General features: G+C 46.1%; 1 protein-coding gene across 4 annotated transcripts in view; it reads right to left on the reverse strand.

Annotated features, from left to right (window-relative positions):
- Positions 1-6070, reverse strand: part of TLK1 (tousled like kinase 1) — a 378243-nt gene extending 372173 nt beyond the window's left edge. For 3 of the 4 annotated variants that reach the window (XM_077447985.1, XM_077447984.1, XM_077447982.1), the window contains exon 1: positions 5791-6070. The gene's annotated coding sequence lies outside the window, so the exon portion shown is untranslated. Of the gene's footprint in view, positions 1-1617; positions 1747-5790 lie in introns of all 4 variants that reach the window. The other variant, XM_077447983.1, reaches the window with a different exon arrangement.
- Positions 6071-6337: the final 267 nt, after the last annotated feature.

Consider the following 6337-nt stretch of genomic DNA (forward strand, 5'->3'; position numbering starts at 1 on the left):
TCATAGTTTTGTGTGCTGGGAGGTTGTCCACAGGGCCACTCATGGCTCAAATTATGACCAATTCTGATCCATGTATGGCCAGCATTAATATTTGCCTGTCCCACCACCTATGCCTCTGATCTTTGCCCTCTTGAAGAGCTAAACAGAATGAAGAAATGTAAATGTCCTCCCATCTACCTGGGTCGTAACTGCCTAAAAAATTCCACAAGATATGAAACTCCTGTGTTAAGGCTGGTGACCTCATGCTTTCCATAAGCTTCTGTCTCACCCACCATGCCCCCCCCCCCCCCCCCGCCCACACTACACTTATTTCCCACTTCACATTATGTCTTCCTATCTGGTGGGTTGTGCTTCCTTGCTCAATAAAACATAGAATATTATTTAGAACTCTTCTTGGGTATACCCTTGCGGATTACTGGAGGTCTTGTTACCAGTTAGTGTAATCGTTCATTGTATGGAATAACATGACGGATTGCTATAGCACTGATGTAACCCGTTGGTTACTCTGACCTGTATTTATGATCAGTTGTTATGTTAATGTCAACCTGCGAGGATTGTGTCCTTCAATAAATTGTCCTTCCCGCTTGTGCCAGTACAATTGTTTTACTATAATAGTTTTGTTATACAAGAAAAATAAATACCCAATATACCTCAACGCTGGGGGTAAAAAATTAATAAATAAAACACCACACTGAATGAAGAAACATCACCATCCAACACACTTCCAGGTGTGCCGGAAATCTGGTCCCCCACTGCACACTGTGCCTTCACCTGTCAGCCATTTCTACGTCATACTTGGGGGACCAAGCATGCCACACTTTATTTAGCAATTATCAAACAAACAGGTAACAGGTCAGGTGAGCACTAACCGTTTTCTTTACAACAAGCATTTAAAAAAAAATAATAATCTAAGAATAGTATTGCTTTGAGAAACTTGTGATAAAAAAAAAAAAAAAAAAAAAAAAAAAAAAAAAAAAGGAGGGGTCAGGCAAGCAGCTAAATACACAGCTGAAGAACTGTATAGGATATATGAGAATGTGTCATCTTTCAAACTCTTTAATTCTATGCAGCTGGTCTTGTAATCCAGACACATCGGGGCAGCTCTGTGCAAAACCCTTGCACAGAGCTAGTAAGGGGGTCTTGCAGCCTCATAGGACAGTCAGAGGCGAATGGAAACTCCTCCTACAAGCTATAACCACTGCTCGGCTGGACACTGATAGAAGTCACAAGACTGCTGATGAGAAAAGGCGTTTAGCAGTTTATATTTACTAAAATTATTACATTTCCATATTCTGCGTACTGTGGGAGACCAGATATAGTGAATGCAGGGTCCTGGGTTTAGGAACATTTTAAAATTGTGCACACCTTTGAAAATCTCAAACAACTATAAACTATGGTACCCAATTCAGGGCTGATCGCCGACACCTCTGTCGCATTAGAATGGACAGCTGTGACTGTGCAGCCGCTCCGTCCTAATATACTTCAATGGCCTACCTGAACACGGCACTTGGAGCCTAGGGATGCCGGAGGAAAAATAAATATTCCTTTCACTTTGTACCAGTCCCAGTGCCTGTGTGAACGAAGTCTATTTTCAAAGAAAGTATCAAACTACATTACCTGGTGATCCTTGAGAGTCCTGATCACCCTGTTCCATCTGACCACGCTAGGCATGGAAGCAGATCCGCCCTAGTGTGGTCAGTTCCTGCCTTCTGCCTGGGAGCTGCATGTAGTCCCGTAGTTGGACTGCTGCTATCACAAGACCAGGAAAAAAAAAAAAAAGGAATTACACTCTGTTTTTATTAAAAAATGTTTGCTTTAAGTTATTATTATAAACGTTCTGTTAAAAAAAGAAAATAGTATTATACTTTGTTCAAACAGGGTTCACATATCCTTTTAAAATTTACACGCACTGAAGTTCAACCAGGAGGTTATAATATAGATGACACACACACACACACACACACACACACACACACACCCCATTGGCAGGAAGTATGCTTTACAGCTGACCAATCACTTTTACAGTGCTCAGACGAGTCCTCCCACCCCAGCCACTGTTCTTGGGCTCTCCCTTTCCTTTGCAAGTGGTCCGATTGGCTGCCTACAGAGGAGATGGAGGCACAAACGTTCCCCAATTGCCTCTGTAACGAATGAAGCCAGAAGTGACAAGGATTTCATCAATTCTGGTTTCAGTGCTGTGTTTCCCCGTCCAGTACAGCCAGGGAGGTATCTAATCAAACTGATGCGCTTGATTAGATGTTCTGAAAGGCAGGGAAGACATCAGGGGTCTAATAGTCCCCTAATCTCTCCTTAAAGAGGACCACTCACTGCCCTTGCTGTCACAATAGGCTTGTTTACCACTTGTGATAGCAATAAAGTTAATGAAAAAAAAAAAAAAAAAAAAAAAAAAAAAAAAAGTTAAGAGCACTTCTCTTACCACCCCCACGCTCACACGCAAATGCAAACGTGCATGCAGATCAGCCAGTGATCACACCACTCATGGAAAGTTTTGCTACCAAATAAGCATGTGTGAGAGCAAACATTTTACTGCCGAGCTCATGCTTAACATAATTAAGACTGTAAAGGCTTTAAAAAGCATTGCCTGTGGACAATTTTAGGGAGGGCAGTTTGTCGCAATTTCACAGGTGTGTGAAATTCTAAATCTTGACACGTTTGGCATCCATTTACTCACCAACAACATCTTTTATATTTTATTTTACCAAAAAATGTATATTATATTGTTTGTGTGCAAAAAAAAAAAAGAAAAAAGTGTGAAATATTTTAAATTTAACCACTTGCTTACTGGGCACTTAAACCCCCCTCAGTCCCAGACCAATTTTCAGCTTTCAGCGCTGATGCACTTTGAATGACAATTGCGCGGGCATACAACACTGTACCCAAATGAAATTTTTATCATTTTTTTTCCACAAATAGAGCTTTCTTTTGGTGGTATTTAGTTACAGCTCGGAGTTTTATTTTTTGCTAAACAAACAAAAAAAGATGCAAAAAAAAAAAATAAAAATAAAAAATCATGTTTTAATAGTTTGTTATAAAATTTTGCAAACGGGTCATTTTTCTCCTTCATTGAAGTGCGCTGATTAGGCGGCACTGATAGGCTGCATTGGTGGGCACTGATGGGCTGCATTGGTGGGCACTGATGGGCTGCATTGGTGGGCACTGATGGGCTGCACTGGTGGGCACTGATAGGCTGCACTGGTGGGCACTGATAGGCTGCACTGGTGGGCACTGATAGGCATAGTTAAGGCGGCACTAATAGGCACAGATAAGGCGGCACCGATGGGCACAGATAAGGCGGCACTGATGGGCACAGATGGGCACAGATAAGATGGCACGGATGGGTGGCACGGATGGGCACTGATAGGTACCACAGATAGATGGGACTGATGGGCACTGATAGGTGGCACTGATAGGTGGCTCTGATAGGTGGCACTGCTGGGCACTGATGGGCGGCACTGCTGGGCACTGATGGGCGGCACTGCTGGGCACTGATGGGCGGCACTGGGGTGCAGCACCTTTGAGGCAGATTTTGGGTGGCACTGTGGGTGGCACTGCTGGGTGGCACTGTGGGCACTGCTGGGTGGCACTGTGGGCACTGCTGGGTGGCACTGTGGGCACTATGGGCACTGCTGGGTGGCACTGACAGGGGGGCACTTACTTTATTTCAGGATGGCACTGCGGGTGGCAGGTGGGCACTGGCAGGGGGCAGGTGTCCGCTTGAATTGCTGGCCGTGATCGGGACTGATGTCCCGAACACGGCCGCCGGCGATCGGCTTTTTTTTTTTTCTCCTCGCGCTGTCAGCGCGAGGAGGAATACTAGCCGATTACCGGCTCCGTTTTATCACATGATCAGCTGTCATTGGCTGACAGCTGATCACGTGATAAGGGGTCGGGATCGACCCCTTACACGGATCGGTGATCAGGCGAGTCTCACGGACTCGCCGATCACAGAGCGCGCCGCGCGCGCCCCAGGCCGCTCGTAACCGGGACGACGTCAATAGACGTAGTCCCGGCAATCTAGGTCCACGCTAATGCCGTCATTCGGCAATAGCGCGGTACCCAAGTGGTTAAAGTATAGGCAAAACTTTTTTTTTTGATAGAATAAGGGAGGGTTAGAACCCGTCAGTTTATTTATGCCATCTGTGTTGTGGAGATTTTCCTTCACTTCATGTCCTATAGCCAAAACAGGAAGTGAAAGGAAATCCCTCCACAGTGAGAAAAGCCACCCCAGTGTGTCACCGGGGTCACCAGAATTAGTGTGCCCACTGAAAGATAGCAGTTCTGGTGTCAACCTAAAATTTTATAATATATATATATATATATATATATATATATATATATATATATATATATATATATATATATATATATATATATATATATATATATATATATATATATATATATATATTTTTTTTTTTTTTACTTTCACTGATAATGTTAAACAGGTCAAATAGAGAGGGTGAATGTCTATTGGGGGGACAGACAGCAATAAAAACTGACAGCTGTTATATTCCATCTGTTTGATAAAGCAGACGTGCAAAATATCTGGTGACATAGAAAATTTCAAACAGCCAACATTTTATTCTTCAGGGCCTCCGCTTTCAGAAAATATAGGTGCATTACGGTGCAAAAAGTGTTGCTTTTTTTTTGTTAAACACATGAACGCATCACAATGGTGTACACTAGGCAAATTGAAATACATTCATTGTTCTTCCATATGCGTTTGTACTGCATTTAAAATTGCATTGTATTAAAAGGGGTAAAGTAGCCCTAAGACATCTATTAAAAAAAGGAGCTTCGTCAGAAAAAAATTCAGTCAGCAGCTACAAATACTGTAGCTGCTGACTTTTAATATTAGGACACTTACCTGTCCACAAATCCAGCGGTGTCTTCGCCCAAGCCGATTTTTTAATCGGCTCTTGGGTGCTTCCGCCACAATTTCTTGTAAGGGAAACTAGCAGTGAAGCCTTGTGGCTTCACAGCCAGTTCACTACTGTGCATACGCAAAGCGCACTGCGCTTTGTGAATAGCCTGGCATTGGGGGGGGGGAAGGAATAGGGGGGCCGAGCTCCATGATGACTTCAAAGCGGCAAAATCACCCCGAAGTGGAAGCGAGTAACTGTTAAAACCAGGTACGCGTTCCCCCCCCCCCGGGGGTGTGGAGGGGAGGCAAATAAGCGGAGCTCCCCTTTTGGGTGGCGCTCCGCTTTATGAATTGTTTTATCTTTGTGGAGTTCACCTCTAATGACATATAATTTACAGCTACAACATGTACATAGAATATAATGATACAATGTATACATAGACTATAATGTACAGATACAATGTATAGAAAGAAGAACACGCACAGCAGTGTCTGAGTAGAGGGGACCCCTCCTCTACCTGTCAGCAGAGTGGGGCCAAACCCCTCCCCCCCCCCAGTTAGAGGGGACACCCCACACAGTGTCAGTGAGTAGAGGGGACACCCCACACAGTGTCAGTGAGTAGAGGGGACACCCCACACAGTGTCAGTGAGTAGAGGGGACACCCCACACAGTGTCAGTGAGTAGTGGGGACCCACCACACAGTGTCAGTGAGTAGTGGGGACCCACCACACAGTGTCAGTGAGTAGTGGGGACCCACCACACAGTGTCAGTGAGTAGTGGGGTGTCAGTGAGTAGAGGGGGACCCTTGCAGGGTGTCTGTGGGGAAGAATGGGCCCTCCATCCTCAGGCGGTCTATACAAAGTTGTGCGCCCCCCGGTAATGTCAGGCACAGTACAGTACTCACTGTGTGTAGTGTCTGGGCCCCGCCCCTCAGCCTCGCTCTCGCCGCCCAGCTCAGGCTTCCATGCACTGCACGCTGCTCCGGCTGCTTGTGTTGCCCGGGTGCCGCACCTGGCCGCGGGTGTGCGGAGAGGAGCCGTCCGGGGTGCTGGGGAGAGGAGCAGTGTGGGAATGGAAGGTAGCCGGGGCTCCTCTCAGTGGTGCTCTCCGGGAAGATGTGACATGGTCCCCCGCACTTCAACTCTTCTCCTCCGCTCAGCTCTGGGAGGACCTGACTCCCCGGTCATGTGACCTTTATTCTGACGGCAGGAGAGGAGCACGCCGACATACACTGAGCTCATCAGTGACTGGCATGGAAGCCCCATCGTACAGGTGTACGGGGGAGGAGGAGGGGCGGCCAGGCAGCACGTGTTCCGGGTATGCTGTGTACAGGGGCCAGGTGGGACCCCACATAGGGGGACTACCTACAGTCTGATGTCAGTGGTAGGTTGTCACTACCAGGATTGTGTAATGCCCAGTCTGTACCCCGGACCTCTCACCCCATATAATGG

This window comes from Lithobates pipiens, unplaced genomic scaffold (genome assembly GCF_037356315.1).
Source record: "Lithobates pipiens isolate NorthernLeopardFrog02 unplaced genomic scaffold, aLitPip1_a1.2 Scaffold_22, whole genome shotgun sequence".
Taxonomy (NCBI): Eukaryota; Metazoa; Chordata; class Amphibia; order Anura; family Ranidae; genus Lithobates; species Lithobates pipiens.